We start from the raw sequence: 18,548 nt of genomic DNA on the forward strand, positions 1-18,548 counted from the left end.
TCACTTGCAAATTACAAAAGTTTTCTCTACAAAGAGGAACAATCAGTTCATGCACGTGTGTTTATCAGACATAGCCATTTTCTCCCAAATTAAGCAATTCCACCACTGTTACATGCTTTTATTGTCACAGATGTTTTTATTGTTTGGTGTTAGATATCTGGATTATATCAAGCACATGATTCCGAGGATAGGTAAAACAGCCTAGCCTGATAGTTTTTGTGTTTTTTTTTTTTTACTTAAAACCAAGCTAACAAATGTTATTAGAAAAGTAAGCATAGTTATCCAGCACCTAACATTTTAAACATTGTTTTTACATGTAAAAATACTGAAAAAAATGCATTTGACTGCTGCTTTTTCATTTTATGCTTTTATTTGGGGGAATTACTATTTATTTTGAGAAGAATTTTTCATCTTTCCCAAATCACTCATTGCACTGACTAACCCGAGATGCAGGATTGCAATTAAAATAATTTCAAATTCCAAATATGTGATCTTTGTAACCTTACTTAGAAATAAAATATTCTCTCAAAACAATGGCAGTAGTTCTCATACATCCCCTCCTTTTATCTTAAAGACAGAGAAATAAAGGATTTTTAGTCATTACTGAATTCTAAAGAAGGCTTCATTTCAAATAAAGTATGAATTTTGATTTAGAGACACAGAAAAAAAATCCTTTAAGATCTATACTTCAACTAATTTGTTAATCTCGTGCTACTTTCAGCATTTGTCACACATATAGACCAGGAAATTGGCTCCATCTCATACTAGCTCTGTATTGAATTAAAAACCTCTACTGCAAAGAAGAGCATGATGTGGGGAAAGAATAAATTTAGTTCTTTCTTTAGCAATGCACATATATTTCCATACATTTCACATCCTAAGGGAGTCTATGAATGCATTCCATAAATACAAAACTATAAACTATAACTCCAGAAAAGGCAAAGGTTTATATTTTTTCTGATTTTAATATACCATTTAAGTTTGAAGATAGAAAGTTAAAGACTTTCACACGTTTTATTTTACTTTCTTCTTGATAGACACCTTCAGTGTTAGAAATACATCTATAGGAATGCAACTTCATTGCCTTTTCCACTTGGATAACATTAGCATGTTTAGATCAAAGCAAATTAAGTATCAGCGGTAGCAAATTGAGAAAAAAATGTTTTATGTCATTTGAATCTGTGTTGGCGTTCAATTCACCAAAATCCACCTTGGCTAATCTAGTAGACATTATATGCAAATTGTATATGTGTACACATTAAAGGGAGTGTCCTTTCCTATTTCATGTTATAGATGAGCAGAAAAGGTATTTTTCAATGAAGTGTGATAGTATGTGACAGTAGTGAGGTGTTTTTCAGCAGGATGGGTGCATTTCTATTAAGATTTTGTGAAAATGAAACACGCCCCACAGGTGAAGGAGATTACTAACTCGATATAGACTTGTTGTATGTATAGTTCACTACCCTTTCAAGTATTTGAATGTATGACTGCATTCTGAGGAGACAGTGCAGTGTGGTAGATTTATGATGGCCTCATGGAAACAGAGCTAGCAAAGATTATGGCATACTTGTTTAGAAAAACGGTGAACTGAAGGCTCCTGATTTACACTGACATATATCTAGATGAAACCATAGTTTGCAAATTGCCTTGAGGAGTCATCTTTTATTAAGTGTTTGATAGGTATCAAAATGTACATGTCTATTGTAAAACACATAAAGAATGCTGATATTATATTTGCAAGGATTCTCTTTTATATCTGTAGGTTAAAATATTTTTCCTTATACATTTCTATTTTCTCAATAACTGAAAAATTAATATCCAGTAAGAAAAATCATGGTATGTTAAGAAAAACATTTCATAATATTTGAAAATGAAAGAGTCCAATGATATAAAAAAAATTAAATTTCACAGTAAATCTGCATATCCGTTACAAAGTTCAGAGTCTTTAAGGCTTTTGTTTTTGGTGTTGGGTCTTTATATTTTTGCTCTTATTCAAGGACTGTGCCTAAATTAGTCAACTTACAACCTGTCACTTCCTGACTCCTTCCCATTTTAAGTGTTTAATCAACCTGGTCTTCTTTTGAAGGATAGAAAAAAAAAAAAGATGGGACTGTTTTTCTCTTATTTTATAAAGCCAGTGGAGATATTCTTGACTGAATTCAGAACTGAAATTGTGAACAGATACACTCACAGACTTTTTTCCTATGGGAACTCTAATCTGTATATGATCAGAAACGACAAAATGAACGACACAAACTTGTAGTCCTTCTGCTTTGTATTTCCGATTCCTGTGACCACTATTCTTTGCTGACCCCCTTTTATGTGTTTCATAGTCCATAGTGTCACCATTCATATTTAGGAGAACCACTTTTTCCCCTCAAATTCCGCAGTACCAATCTGGATGCTCCTATGTAGTCTGAGATGTAAGTGTTTGGTGTTTGGGAAACACAACTAAATAACAGCTTTGAAATTGTTGGAATCGCAGCTCCTTCCAAATCTTCATCCAGTTCGTTCCATTATCCTTGTATTTTATAGCTTAGGATTTTGGATGTTTAATGCTGGTATTGTATAAAGTTGGGTGTTCCTAGAAGTCCCCCTTATGAATTATTGTATGCCACAACTGCTTCAGGGCATAAAATTTCTCTAACAGACAGCAGCTGACAGATTGGAAGAAACTGGCTCCAAGTGTCAGATAACTTTTAACTTCTAATGTGGAGTTTTAAAAGTATCTTTTGGGTCTGTGTTCTTATGGATTTAGTAAGAACAAATGGAATGTATCAGAAGCACATTATTTCCACTATTGGCCTACTGGTTTTTATCATAGCTCAGGATACTTTGGAAAAAAAAAAAAAAAAAACCGTGGTAAAAACACACAGCATGAGATCTACGCTCTTAACAAATTTTGAGTATATAGTACATTACTCTTAACAGTAGGCACAATATTTTATGATAGATCTCTAGAGCTTTTTCATTTTACATAACAGAAACTTTATACCCATTGGACAGCAACTCGCTATTTTCTTCTCTCCATCACCCCTCACCACCATTTTACTCTCTATTTCTATGAGTTTGACCATTTAGATGTCCCATGTAAGTGGAATCATGCAGTATTTGTCCTTCTGTGACTACCCTATTTCACTTAACATGTGTTCTCAAGGTGCATCAGGATAGCTTTCTGTGTCCAGTATTATCCTGCCGTCCTTGGAGGTCCCAGTGAAGGGGCTCAGTTGAAATGTTTCACATGAAGTAAAACAGTTCTTTTACCCAAAGACTGCAGGAGACTGAAGGGAAGGATCAGAATGGGAAAACTGATTCTCACAGGAAACAAGTACAGAGAGGCTGGTAGCCATCATTTTCGTCATTGTGGACAGTCGCTCACCATGTGCCAGGCGTGTTGATAAGGGCTTTATTTACACTGTCTTATCCATCTCCTCAGCTTCCCACTGAGGTAGTTTGTTATTATCCCTACTTTACAGGTGAAGAGAATTGCAGCACAGAGAGATTAAATAACTTGCCCAAGTCTACAGAGCATATTAGCACTAGAGACAAGACCCAGCTTTCTCTTTGAGCAGTTATGCTGCTTTCCTAGTAGATGCCTAGGTAAAAAAAAAAAAAAAAAAAAAAAAGTTATTTTCTATGAATACAAAGGGGTAAAATAGTAAAATATAGTCTACGTCAGTGAAGGAGAAACAGCTCTTCATTCTCCTAAGAAATAAGGAGAAAGTACTTTTTACTTTTGGCCAAAGTTAGCTGACTGTGTAGCTATTTTGTTCTGAAGAAAGATAAATGTATCAGAGATAAGATACAGAGCCCAGGATACCAGGGTGTTGGATGTGGCAGGTTTCAGGCTTGGAGGTTCTTTTTGGTGAGAGGGTGTCTAGAGCCCCACAGCGCTCAGCGGTATAAATTCATTCACAGGTTTGTGAAAGAGGCACAAATTTAGTAAAACCCAAGTGTTTCAAGTGAAGGTATCTGTTTTAAATGTCACGTTTCTGTAACATTAATGGCTGTTGTTTACGGTATGCTCCTTTCCAGGAAATAGTCTTCTGTTGTGGTTGCTGCATTTATGTATCATTGCACAAGATCAAAAATAAACCGAGGGTACTTTGAGAGAATTTCTTGTTTTCCTCCAAAAATTGGGTTTAGTGCTTAACCTCTTATACTCTAATTAACAATTGCTCTTATTATTTTTGTTGCATTCACTTTTATTCCAAAAAGACATTCACTAAAAATTACTTGATTTATTTACTCATACAAGTTGTGGATTATGTAAAAATTGGCCATATACAGGCATATACTCTTTTTTTAAGTTTATTTATTTATTATGAGAGAGACAGAGACAGAGTGAGTGGGGGATGCAGAGGGAGGGGGGAGAGAGAGGGAGATTGAGAGAGAGAGAGAGAGAGAGAGAGAGAGAGAGAGGGAGAGAGAGAGAATTTCAAGCAGGCTCCACATTGTCAGTGCCAAGCCTGACACAGGGCTTTAATGCATGAACTGTGAACTCATGACCTGAGCTGAAGCCAGGAGTGGAATGCTTAATCAACTGAGCCACCCTAGCGCCCCATAGTCTGTTGTGGTAATATAAATATTTTGCTTCAATAAAAAAAAAAAACCTATGGAACTTATTTTTGTGTAGAGAATGCTTCACAGATAGTAGGAGCTCAATAACAATTAACTGAATAAATACATATTTGCTTTAACTAAAATCTTATTTAAACAGGCCATAGGTCTTTGGTTCCAGCATTGATCATTCAGATTTAGTAAGTTAAAAATTATTATTATTTTTCCCCCTAGGCTTCCATGACAACCAGGATTGGGCAAATACAATTTACTGGCACCTATAATGGTGGAAACAAAATGTCAGAGAAGTACACAATTTTTGTTAAAGCAAACAATAGATCAAAGTATATATGAGTGAAAGTATTAGAATTAGTGAAATAGGGGTTTGAATTCTAGTTCCAGTGGATATTATATTATGACCCTAGACTAGTTATTAAACCTCTTCAGAACAGTTTTCTTTTTGTATAAATGTATATTATAATAACAGTGGGAGACACTTCAAGAGATGGTTTTTAAATATTCTGTGAAATGTCACAAGCCCTGTCAGTGAGCAAGTACTAATAACTGTAACATGTTGCATAACCATGATTAATACATAGGATATTTTAATGTCTCTCAGCACATATTGGTTTGCATTTGAAAAGTTCTGGTCTTGGGGCGCCTGGGTGGCTCAGTTGGTTAAACATCTGACCTCACGGTTCATGGGTTCGAGCCCAGTGTCGGGCTCTGTGCTGAGCTATCTCAGAGCCTGGAGCCTGTTTCAGATTCTGCATCTCCCTCTCTCTCTGATCCTCCCTTATTCATGCTGTCTCTCTCTCTCTCAGAAATAAATAAAAAACATTAAAAAAATTAAAAAACGAAAAGTTCTGGTCTGGCAAGTTATACTAATGAATGATATTTCAAATCAATGACTTTATTTTTATTTTTTATTTTTTATTTTTTATTTTTTTACAAATAGTTTATTGTCAAATTAGTTTCCACATAACACTCAGTGCTCATCCCCAAAGTGCCCTCCTCCATGCCCATCCCCCCCTCCCCCCCACATCCATCAGTCCTCAGTTTTTGTCAGCATTCAAGAGTCTCTCATGGTTTGCCTCTCTCCTTTTCCCCCACCATTTCCACCCTTCTTCTCCCCCTTGTTCCTCCATCAAGTTCCTCCTAATCCTTCTATACGTGCAAACATATGATATTTGTCCTTCTCTGCCTGACTTATTTCGCTCAGCAGAACACCCTCAAGGTCCATCCATGTTGCTACACATGGCCAGATTTCACTGCTAGGAATTTACTCAAATCAATGACTTTTATTTTGAAGATAGTCTTAGGAATCAAAGTAGACTCAAATCTGAGAGGGAAATATTTAAGAACAGCGATATAATTCAGAATATGATGATTGTGCACACTTGTTGAGTTCATAAACACTAAACTTTAATAATTTGGTTTTATATGTGGTAGAAATAGTCTATAAACAAAATATAAAATTAAGTAGAATTTGCTTTTCATAGTTGGCATGGGATTCACATTTCTGAACAGTGCTGTGGCTACTATGGTGAACGAGATACTGTCTTTATAGTTAAGAAACTTCCAGTTCAATGGGATACTTATTGACCAAAATTATGATGTAAGAGCAGTAGGGAAAACAGTAATTCCAGGAAACTAGTTTGAGAGTATAAAGTCAGGCATTTAATTTATGTCGCAGACCTACTGAGAATGTCATGCTTTCTTCAAGCCTTTGAAGGTTTTGCATTTGACTCTGTTGTGTGTATACATGCATGTGTGTGTGTACATGTGTGGATTCATGAATGAAAAATGAAACAAAAAAAAATCCTCTTTTATTCCAGCTCTCGTTGCCTTGTTTGTGGGAAGAGAAATAGTGTTCTCCTCTCTCACCCTTAAGTGAAGATACTATTTCTCTGAAGGAACAATTATGTGCAGGCATAAACTGACACATAAGACTTATACAATAGTCACGTAAACAGTGAAATAGCAAAATCTCTTCCACAGAAGAAGCCATATTTATGATAAGTTTGAAAAGGACCATTTTTTTAGAAGTTTCCTGCTTTCTTTCAAAGTCTGCTAGGCAGTGCCATACATATTATTGGGGGGGGGGCAAAAATCTTTCCTTTTTACTTTGACAGGAATAAGAAATATCTCATCTCTTCCTTGTCCTTTGACTTGGGTGACTTGTGCCCTCGTGTGTGACCACAAGGCTCCCCTCTGTTGACAGTTACAAGCCAAGTATAGATGCTTGGCCAGACCATATGCACATTTCAGATACTCCCGGATGTTTCGGATGTTTAGGCAGTCTGGCTATATAGGCATAGTATAGCCATCCTGCTGAACATCTGAATGAAACTGACAGAGAGAGAATATATTCTACCACATTTCATTCATGAGTAAAATGAATCAGATGAAAAACGAATTTGGGCTTCCCATCGAACTTCACCCTGTATATTATTACTTAGGACTTCCTAACTACTAAAGACAAAAACAACAGTAACAACAAAAAACCCCCCAAACAATTTCACACTAGACTGTTACTGTTGAAATTAAGCCCAGTTTTCATAGTTTATAAGCTGTCTTTAGTAAATTCTCTGAACACTATTAGGCATTATTTTCTATTCTAATTTGGTATTAATGTTAAAAGCATGACTGACTGCTATCTGTTATCACAGGTGTCATCTGATGGAAATGTTGATTCTTGCACTTCTCTCTGATATTCTGTATGCCAAGGCAAAAGGAAGCAAATAAATCTGTAGTGCTGACATCCTCACACTGAACCATTGCTCCTTAAAATATAACCTCAGGATAGAAATAAGGTGGGATATTTTCCAAATCTATTGAAAATCATTTGTCCCTAGACCCAAAGCCCAAGATTAAAGTGTGCCTACATGCTAACAAGAGGAAGAAAAACAACTAGCTGGAAGAAAAAAGAAGAACATGACCAAAGCTTTGTTAATCGTATTTAGTCTTTTCATTAGCAGATTTATTCAGTCAGTCATATAATTAACATATCCTGGGTGCCCACAGGGTGCCTGAAATAGAGGTGCTGTAGAACTGGAGGTATAGAGTGGGACAAGCCTGCAATTCCTACCCCTTAAATAGTATAAAGGAATAGTTAATACTGATACAATGTGATGTACCAGGTGAAGGTTCTTAGAAGAGCTAAACTGAATTGTAATTTGATGTGTAGACATTGTACCATAAGCATATTTCCATTGTACTGCAGACTTATTAATTTTCATAGCCTAGATGTGTTCTATCTTAAGCATTCGTGCTCTTAAACTTATAAATTGTTTCTGAACTTTTGCTATTATAGAGAGCATTATTATTTAAACAGTGGAAATTTGAAGAGTGTCTCAATGTCCAATAATAAAGAAATGAAGAAATAAATCATGGACTACATTAAAATGATTCTTGCCAACACTTTCTAATGATGTAAAAATGAAAAAGTAAATTATGCACACACATTTATATATTATGAATTCAACAACATAAAATCTTACATATATACAAAAATATGAAAATTTTACCTGTGGTTGATTCTTTATGTGGGATTATGAATGATTATTAGTGTTTTATTTTCCTTTTTATTCCTTACATTTTAAAGTTTTTCTCTAAGGATCATGACTTATTTTAGAATCAGAGTAAGCCTCTACCTATAGTTTTAAGTAATTTGATTTGGGGTTAAAAAAACGATTACTTTTATAGTTTTGAAAGGTATTTCTAGTTTTTTTCTCTGGATGATTTTTTATCAATTTAATCAGGCACCAAGAATATAGATAGCACTAGCATTGAGTCAAAACAAAAAGAATTACTTATTAAATCATAATAAAAATACCTCATTGCTATTTTAATTTATATTTCTTTACTAGAAGATACCATGATTACTTTCCCCTGCTTGATTTCTATTTCTAAAAGATAATTTCCTCTTGTCTGAATTATATATAATATCCTTTGTCTATATTTCTCATTTTCTTACCTTACTAAGAATTTTTTATATAACGTTAGAGTGTGATGCAAATATTCCCCCCTGGCTGTGTTCTTTTTATCTTATACAGTTTACTCTTCAGCAGTTTTTTTAAAAATGATTTTTGTTTATTTATTTATTTTGAGCAGGGGAGAGGGAGGAGGAAAGAGAGGAGAGAGAATCCCAAGTAGGCTTCACAGTGTCAGTACAGAGCCTGATGTGGGGCTCAAACCCATAACTGTGAGATCATGACCTGGGCCAAGATCAAGAGCCTGATGTTAACCAACTGAGCCACCCAGACGCCCCTACTCTTTAGCAGTTTTAATGGTCAAATTATTTAATATTTTTATCTGTGATTGTATTTATAGTTTCAAATTTTAAAAGTTTTTAGCTCTCTAGAGTTAAACATACATTAAATGATTTTTGTTAGTTTTGCCATTATTTGGCTAGTGTTCTATAGCTTTTAACTGGACATTTTAAATTAGCATTTATAGAGTATTTGTTATATTGGCCTACATTTTTTCAAATGCTAATAAATGATCCCAACACCATTTATTTACATTTTTATGATGTTCCTTTTAAATATACATGTATACTAATATACATATAAACATATGTAAATTATATATAGAATATGTATATATATATTCTATAGGTGTGTATCGTGTTATTCTTGAATTGATTATTTTATTCTTTCAGTTTGTACATCTGTCTAGAAGTTTGTGCATTGTCTAAAATATATGCTGTTTTAATTAACCTCACTTTAGTTTTTTTATTTTTTTAAAAAAATGTTTAATGTTTATTAATTTTTGAGGAGAGAGACAGAGTGCAAACTGGGTAGGGGCAGAGAGAGAGGAAAACACAGAATCAGAAGCAGGCTCCAGGCTATGAGCTGTCAGCACAGAACCCCACACGGGACTCGAATTCATGAACCGTGAGGTCATGACCTGAGCTGAAGTCAGACCCCCAAATGACTGAGCCACCCAGATGCCCCAGCCTTGCTTTATTCTTTTTTTTTTAATATATATATATTTATATATATATTATATATATATATTTTATTTTTATTTCAAGGAGAGAGAGAGACAGCGAGAGCAGGGGAGGGTGAGAGAGAGAGGGAGTGACAGACTCTGAAATAGGCTCCAGGCTCTGAGCTGGCAGTCAGCACAGAGCCCGACACGGGGGTCAACTCATGAACCGCGAGATCATGACCTAAGCGAAAGTCAGACGCTCAACCGACTAAGCCACCCAGGCACCCCAAGCTTTGCTTTATTCTTAATGAACTGTAATAGTTTATATGTTTGTATATACTCACTACTCCCCTTTTCACACATCTGAAAATATTCCCTTTATTTTTCTAAACTAATTTCACTCCCAATTTCTGTCATGTTCCAAGAAAAGAAAATTCAAAAAAAAAATTTTGTGGTCATTTAAGATTAAGAATTATAGGGGCGCCTGGGTAGTTCAGTCAGGTAAGCGATGGCTTCAGCTCAGGACATGAACTCATGGTGTGTGAGTTCGGGCCCGTCTCAGGCTCTGTGCTATCAGCTTAGAACCTGGAGCTGCTTTGGATTCTGTGTCTCCCTCTCTCTCTGTTCCTCCCCTGTTTGCATTCTGTCTGTCTGTCTGTCTCTCTCTCTCTCTCAAAAGTAAGGATTAAAAAAAATTTAAGATTAAGAATTAATTTAAATGTGTAAATTAATAGAAAAATTGAGTAACAAATACTTATGACTAACTTAATAATTTATTTGAACGCAACTGAATTTTCTGCAGAGATCCAGAAAGAATAATAATCTCTGCAAAGGCACAAATGGAAACATAATCCCTGAAAATGCCTGCATCTTTGCCTTTTCCTTCATTTGGGCTCTGAGGAGCAAGGTCCTTCCACAAACACACCAAAACTTACAGTCTCTGTGTTGCTAATGGTTACAGATTAATGTTCCACAATATGGGAATAGTCCAGTCACACCACACATTAAAATATTTAACCAATTAAAGAGTCCTTAGATTAACAAACGCTTGTGAGGAGAAGACATTAAACCTAAAAGTCCTTCCTATCTCATGACCAATATTGACTTGTCAGATTTTCTAACATTCTAACACCTGAGATTTCAAAATAAGGGTGTTGATTAGAAAGGAACAGTTAATTCTGGGTCACAGGTCAGATGTGGGAAAAAGAGATCTAATCTCTATCGTAAATTTAGAAGTTCAGATAGCCTATGGGATTCAGAGTGTCTGCAGAGAGAAGCTCATGGAAGTTTTGTTAGCAGACACCCTTCTACTCTGTTACAATTTTCTGTCGGGACCACGCATTTGTAGGGTAGGTGTGTATATTTGGGCCATATCTGTTCATCACTTGATTCCCCATTTTCACTTTATCCCAGTTAAGATCTCCGCTATCTGCTGCCTTATATTTTAGATCCAACTCACATCTTGAGTCATCTTGTTAGAGTCATGATTATTGGTAGCTTTCTTCATGTCATGTGTTATACCATACATATATTTTGTACCAAGCACTGGCTTGCAAATTTTACATATGTTATTTTATTACTCCTCAAAACAAATCTGAAAAGTACATAGCATTCTGGATTCCTATCTGATTTTTACTAGCACTCTTGTTTCCCACATCCCTTACAACTTATGGTTTCACTGTCTGTGAACAACTTTCCAGGTGATTGCTATATTTCCACTGTACTCCAGAATCTACATTCTTTCATTAACTTCCACTTGCTAGTATTGCCAATGACGGATCAGTGAGTTTTGGAGCTCTCTCCATGGTTACTGGATCTACGTCAGGCATATCTTCTCCCATAGTCTGTTGTCTAGTCTCGTTTTGTCTGTCTATCCATTGGTCCATCTATTTATTTAATATGTCAACAAGGATAAGAAAAAGGAATTTTAATTCTGATATTTTCAAAGACCCATAACGAGACAGTTCTTAAATTCAATGTTATACTAACATTGTAAAATGCGAACCCTTAGAAGTGTTCATAGTTGGAGATTCTTGGCCAAAGTGATTACTAGTCAGGTGCATGTCTATTGTTCCTATATATCTACGAATTTAGCCAGATACATTACATAGTACTATGTACATACACAGTACACTACAGTGTACTATGGGTTCTCAGTAAATGCTCACTGATGGATGTTAGCAATAGAAAGATATTTAGGAAGGAGGAGGAGAAACATAAACCACAGGAAAAAGAGTACTAGACTTTGAGTAGGATACCATGATTCAATTTTTGACTAAATTCTATATTAGCTGAGTATCTGGGAAACCTTATTAAACCTTTTGGGTCTTTGTTTCTTTACATATAGAATATGAGTTATGTTATTAACTTATGAATAAGATCCACAAAACCCTGTATAGGAAAGACTATGAATTCAGACACAGAGTAAGAGATGAGATACATCAGAAAACAGACAACACATCCAATGGGACAATTAATGAGATTTATCGAAGAATTCATGTACAAAGTACAGATAGGGTTAAGAGACACTGACAAGAAGAGGACTGTAACTTAGGTCAGAAAGAGCAAGGGGAGCCAGGAGTTAATGGAACGTGGAAAAAGAGTTCTGCTTGTAGGAGAGGACTGTTTTATAGACTACCTGACTCAGGTAGAGTAAGCAGCCACTGCGAGCTTTTACTTCACGCCAGTACCATTCAATAAATCCAATCACAAGACTGAGGAATTGGAGATAAACTAATTCAGATGATAAAGGCCAGCCTTCTGGGGCAATGAGAAGGTAGAGAAGGATGGAAATTGGATCCGAAGGGGCAAAAAAACCCTCACAGAATGCTGAATAAATTTTTGTTCCATAAGCAATTGGTTGAATCTGAATCTCTGTATCATTCCAAAGATAAAACAGTATGCTGCAGACTGAAAATTTGATGTTAAAATGCAGAAAAAATTGGATGGAGAAGATAATTAGGGAAAGACACTAATTTGTTAAAGGTTGAAAAGAATGGATAAATTGAATATTGAGGAAAAAAGAGAAGAGGCAAGAAGACTGAGTAAAAGCAAATGTATTATAATAAAATAATAAAAAGAATGAAGTATGGACCTTAAAAGGAATATATCATACAATACCGTACTATATTATACTAGTAAACTTATTGAGATTAGTAAAGCATGATTTAGCTTTGAAGCTTAATGTAGCTCACAGTAGAATATTGTTTACCATGTTGTTGGCTGGAAAGCCTCGTCTACATTTACATAGTCTTCAAAATTAGAGCAAAATTTTGAGTTAGAATTTGAGACCTAAATCAATTTTGCATTTGGTACAAATATGCTTGGTACAGTACTCAAATGAGACAGGCATATACCCTGTTGCAGAATGGAACTTGAAATAGCCTGTTTTTCTAGGATGCTTGCAAACAATGCATTGCATGCCATTAATTTACTCAATTTTGTGTACAAACAAATCATTGACTACACAAGATTTCCTGATACCAAGTTTGCATTGAACATATTTTCCCAAATAGCAAACATATTTTAGGTAGGTGGTAGAGATTTTATTCTAATTGCAGTGAAATTTCATTTTATTTCATGTTTAAGTGAGAATTATGCTTGAATGGTGATTTTCTTTAAGTTACTCATTAAATTTCTCTCTTCTTGTGTTAGGCTTACTTTTCCTAGTACAGTATTATAAAAATTAAAGCTACCAGAACTTGACATATAAGGCAAAGGATACTTTAAATTCCAGAAAGATAATGTTTTTTCACTTAAACTCAGTTTTGCCTGGTTTTGGTATAGTATCCAAATAAGATAAATGTCTATGTTGTTGCGAAATATAAGCTTGGTTTTCCAGAATGGATAGAAAATGAATGCAGCTTATATTTCAAAAGAACTATAAAACTAACTACTAATAGGCACCAAGTCAGTTTTTGGAACCCTTTTAAGAAACAAAAAGAAAAGAAATTCTAAAAGTGTTGGTAATTGTTTAGAGAAATTCAAAAGGAAAGAAAACAGAGAAGTCAGCTGTCATAGAGGAGTGCTATGCATCTTTATTTCAAAAGGCTTAGGTTACTTGCCATTGAGTGGACAGAGAAAAAAAAGGTTTTTTCCAATAGCCAAAATACCAATTTCATATTTCATTATTTCATAAGTTGCTGTGTATAGTTACATGATATTAGTACATATCATGCATGGAGAACTTTTCATAATGTTTTCATGGCAGATGTAACCATTTTTTTTAAACCAAGGTAACATCATTCTCAATAGATAGAAATATTATCTTCATAGTTTTAATAAAATTGGTTCAAGTAAGTGCTCCATGAATACAGTTGAATTACCTTTTAGTATGAAAGTTAGGCAAAAGTGTGTAAATCATAAAATAATTTATTATGCAATTTCTGATTATATTGTGGCAAAGGCAATATTGTTTACAAAAACACTTGAATTTTCATGAATCAATGCATCCTAAGAAAACTAAAGACTATGCTTTCCCAATTTTAGAAATCATGTATAACTAAATTTAACAAAAGCACCGTTCCTCAACATAAAATTGTCCTTGTAAAAGAAGTGTTAGGGGTGACTTGGTGGCTCAGTCAGTTGAACATCTGACTCTTGACTTACACTCAAGTCATGATCTCAGGGTCTTGGGATGGAGTCCTGTGGTTGGCACCCACACTGAGCTTGGAGCCTGCTTAAGATTCTCTCTCTCTCTTCCTCTGCTTCCTCCCCAAGTGCATGTATGTGTGCTCTCTCTCTCTCTTTCTCTCTCTCTCCCCTGCCCTCTCTTTCTCTCTCAAAAAAATAAAATAAAATAAATAGAAGTGTGGCATAAACTCGATTTATAGTCATAAGCCATCTACTTTATGTATGTCCTTAAGAAATGTAGCTTTTTTAATGTACTTATTTTGGGGAGAGAGGAAAAGAGAGAGAGAGAGAGAGTGCGTGTGTGTGCATACACACACACACACACACACACACACACGTGGGGGAGGGGCAGAGAGAGAGGAAGACACAGAATCTGAAGCAGGATCCTGGTTCCCAGCTGTCAGCACAGAGCCGGACGTTGGGCTCAAACCCAGAACTGTGAGATCATGACCTGAGCCAAAGCCAGATGCTCAACAGACTAAGCCATCCAGGCACCCCAACAAATGCAGGGTTTTTTTTGATGCAAACGAATTCTGGTATCCACTTTGGATATCAGCTGAGTAAATATGTCCAGAGAGGTATTTGGAGGAAATGATTAGCAGGGAAGTACAGCTACCAGAAAAAAAAAGGGAGGTAGACAGGGGAGAACAGAAATACGCTTTGAATCAATAAAAGGATTTGACAGATGGCTTCTGTCCCTTCGATTAACCAAAGGTAACCTGTAAAATTTTCACTAAGAGATAATTGATAGAATTTTTGGTTAAAGGAAAATTATGGTGCATTTTGACTTCTACTTAGTATTCTCACTGAGTAGGTCTAAATATTTCAATGGATGGAATCAACCAAATTCCACACAAATATTTCCTAATAGGGGAGATCTCTGATCCAGAGATCCATGTGGATGTGTTATGATTTGCATAAAGTCATCTGCGGATTTTGATGTGCTTTTATATATACACAAAGAGGAAAAAAATGTATAATCTGATGATACGGCTCTTACAATCATTTTTTAATAATTACCTCTACCTAAGAGCAAATATAATCATACTAGAGAGGTTTTACTTATTGTCTTAACTCAGAGGATCTGATCAGTATCAGAAGTGAGCCCTATTTTCCTTGCCTCATAGACTTTTTCCTATTTTGCTGATATAAATTAATCCCAGTGTCGTTGTGATAGCAGTGGAGGGGAGGGGTGAGTGGGTGGAATGGAGATGTTTTATCTTTCATGGGAAACAAAATATGTTGTTGCTGACTGTATTTGACAACATCTCTTTATGGATGGCGGGGGTAATTATCTGACGTATGGACTTGAGCAAGTGTTTCCTTAATTGTCCACCCAGCTGGTACTTTCAGAATTTTCCCAGCTTTTGTGTTTTTGATCACATAAACAATGAAAAAATGAAAATATCATGGGAGAGGAATGGCAAAGCAGTCGGTTGCTAAAATCCTGGCTCCAGTTTCAGTATATACCAATATTTAGAACAAAGAAGAATAGGGGCACCTGAGTGGCTCAGTCGTCTAAGCGTCCGACTTCTGCTTGGGTTATGTTCTTGCGGCCCTTGGGTTTGAAGCCCAAGTCAGGCTCTGTGCAACAGCTCAAAGCCTGGAGCCCGTTTCCGATTCTGTGTCTCCCTCTCTCTCCGCCCCACCCCAGCTTGTGCTTTCTTTGTTTCAAAAATAAATACATGTTTAAAAAATTTTAAAAACTACTTTAAAAAAAAAAAAGAACGAAGGAGAATAGAGGAACTGAGAAATTTCTCTAGGCTGGGAAGAGTAATGAGAGCTGGGTCTTGGACAAGGAGCGGAGTGGGTAATAGCACTTCAGTGGTGAAAGCAGCACAAAACAAATGGGGCAAGTGTGAGGGAAAGGAAGACAAAGAACAAAAAGCAAACAAAACAGTCTGTGTATATTAACCTTAAAGGTGGTGGTGAAAACATATAGCTTCTCAATACAGTCTAAATATTGAGCCAACATTTGAAAGTTTTTTATTATTGAAACTTTTAAATTCATTTCTGCTGTTTATGTGTTTGTTATAATAAGATAATATTTGCATTCTACTCAGAAAATAAGCCAAATGCTTTGTTTTGTCTTCTGCTCTTTTTTGACTCTATTCACAGCAACAAAAACGATACCATCATCTTTATGTGCCTCATGTGCAAAACAAAACTCATTCATCTGTGTGGTCCACTGATGGGAAATAAAATCAGATATTTCACTCCCAACGAGCAAAAGAAAAATCGGTTGTGATTCCAAGAAGAGATGAACTCCATGGGTAAGGAAAGATTTATTTTACAACTTTTAGAAAGCATCCTGTGAAGAATGTCAAATGCCAGAATATATTCTTTTATTGTTAAAATTTGATTATGTTATTATTATTGCAAGAAAACCATAGCTGGCACATGAAGGAACACCTTCAAAATTGGGCAAGATGCAATTTCTTGAATATTAAAATTTCCTTCTGCGTACATAACAAATAAAGTTCAGATGTTATTGAGAAACATCACCTGTTATATTTTCAGCTCTGCATTAGTAAGCTGTTAACTTCTTGAAGACCAAAAAGATGCTTTGGCTTATACTTTCCGTCCTTTCTAAACTTACTTGATCATATTGGCTTTATTTTTGTACATAGGCACGGCTTTGCATCACCTGTTCTGTTTTCATTTCTAAACTTAAATTCTATAATCTAAAATATAGGCCAACTTACAAAGACTTTATTTTTCTGTTTTGGTTTTATTTCTGTTCTCAGTTTTCATTTCTAGGTAGAAAACATAGCATTGTGTGATGAGATGGTGTTGAATATAACGAAGCTTAATTATCATAATTGTTGGATCAATTATTTGATTTGGGGATTGGTCAGTGGGATTGAGGGGTCAGTCACAAGAATCTTATATTAAAACCAATTTAGGAGAAAGGCGCTGTTGCATTTATTCCTGCCAGTCAACGATAGGGTGATATCTGAAATCCTTCACACATCGGGATGCAAGATGAAACTGTCAATGCTATCTTCAGATGTTTCTAAATGGTTGCATTTTAGACCTGGTAGGTAAAACCTCTATATATGTCCTCACAAAAAGACTTACCTTGGGTGGCGAGTCTAAAATCAGCAATACTGAGCATCAGTATAAAGTCACATTCACATCGTGCTGTTTGTAATTGCTGCATTTAATGTTTTGGGATGGGTAATCAAACTCATTAACAGAGAAGTTTTTTACATTGACCTTGGGCACAAAGGTTTTTGTAAACTGGTTTTTAAGAAAGTCAGGAGACCTAAAAAAGGAGAAATAATACATATTGCTTAGTATGCATGTTTGACACTCAGGTTTATTGATATGTTCTGCCTTTTATAAGATGGATACTATGACAAATGACAGAGAAGAGATTGTACGTCACTATCTCTGTTCTATCTATGTACTGCCAGTGGGCAAAGATTTCTCATTTCATACATCATTTACAACTTCCTACAGTAATTTTACACAGATCATATCCTTGGTACAAGGCATAGCAATTATCTATACACATATATGCATGCAGGCCTACTGAATACGAAAAACATGCAATTCTAAAGAGTTCCAAAGTTCACTCTAGCCAATAAAAGTTGGTAAAAGCTTTCTTATTTTAACTGATGCCCCAGCATTACCTGTGAAACAGGTTGTTTTGAGAGGTCTTCTTTTAGAGCACTGTTTGTAAAATATTGTTTTCAGATTTTCCAATTGTTTTCGTATCCCAATGCAAAGACGTATGTAAAAATATGTTCCCTTTTCTATACTTTTACCCTTTCGCCTAGGTAGAAGAAAAATATAATATTGCAGTTTGGAATGGACAAAAAGCAATCCTAAAATGCACATTTTCTATTTTAAATGTGAATAAACATTAGAGTTGGACAGCATTTGGTTATTTTCAGCTTTCTAAAATTATTCTAAGTTCGCATAATTCTACTTTTTCATCTAATATAGTACATGTAATATCTATAGAGAGAGCAAATTGCTAAACTGATACATACTTTTATAATCTCCAGAGAAAATGCTGAACTCTTCCATGTGTTGTCAAGAATCTAGAATTTATTTAATATTTTTGAATTTCTAGATTTTTTCAAATTTCATTATTTTTAATATTCCGGCTTCCATTATTTGTGGTTAGAATAATGAATGGTAACTATCTAGTTTCTTTCCAAGGTACTAAAAGTAATGATTCAGATTCAGCAAACACAATGAATTCCACTAGTTATTTATTAACAAATTAATTTTCAAAAATAATTTGGTGTATTAACATGCTATACTCCTCCTCCTCCACAACCATGATTTCTTAAGATTCATCCCTTTCTTTTTGGGAAATGACTACTTCCAATTTCCTTTTATTAACCTTTACTTGGTATCTGAATGTGCATCAGAATGCATAAATCTATATATGGAAACTAAGA

This window comes from Hyaena hyaena, unplaced genomic scaffold (genome assembly GCF_003009895.1).
Source record: "Hyaena hyaena isolate Hyena2069 unplaced genomic scaffold, ASM300989v1 scaffold_1225, whole genome shotgun sequence".
In the NCBI taxonomy this organism is placed as follows: domain Eukaryota; kingdom Metazoa; phylum Chordata; class Mammalia; order Carnivora; family Hyaenidae; genus Hyaena; species Hyaena hyaena.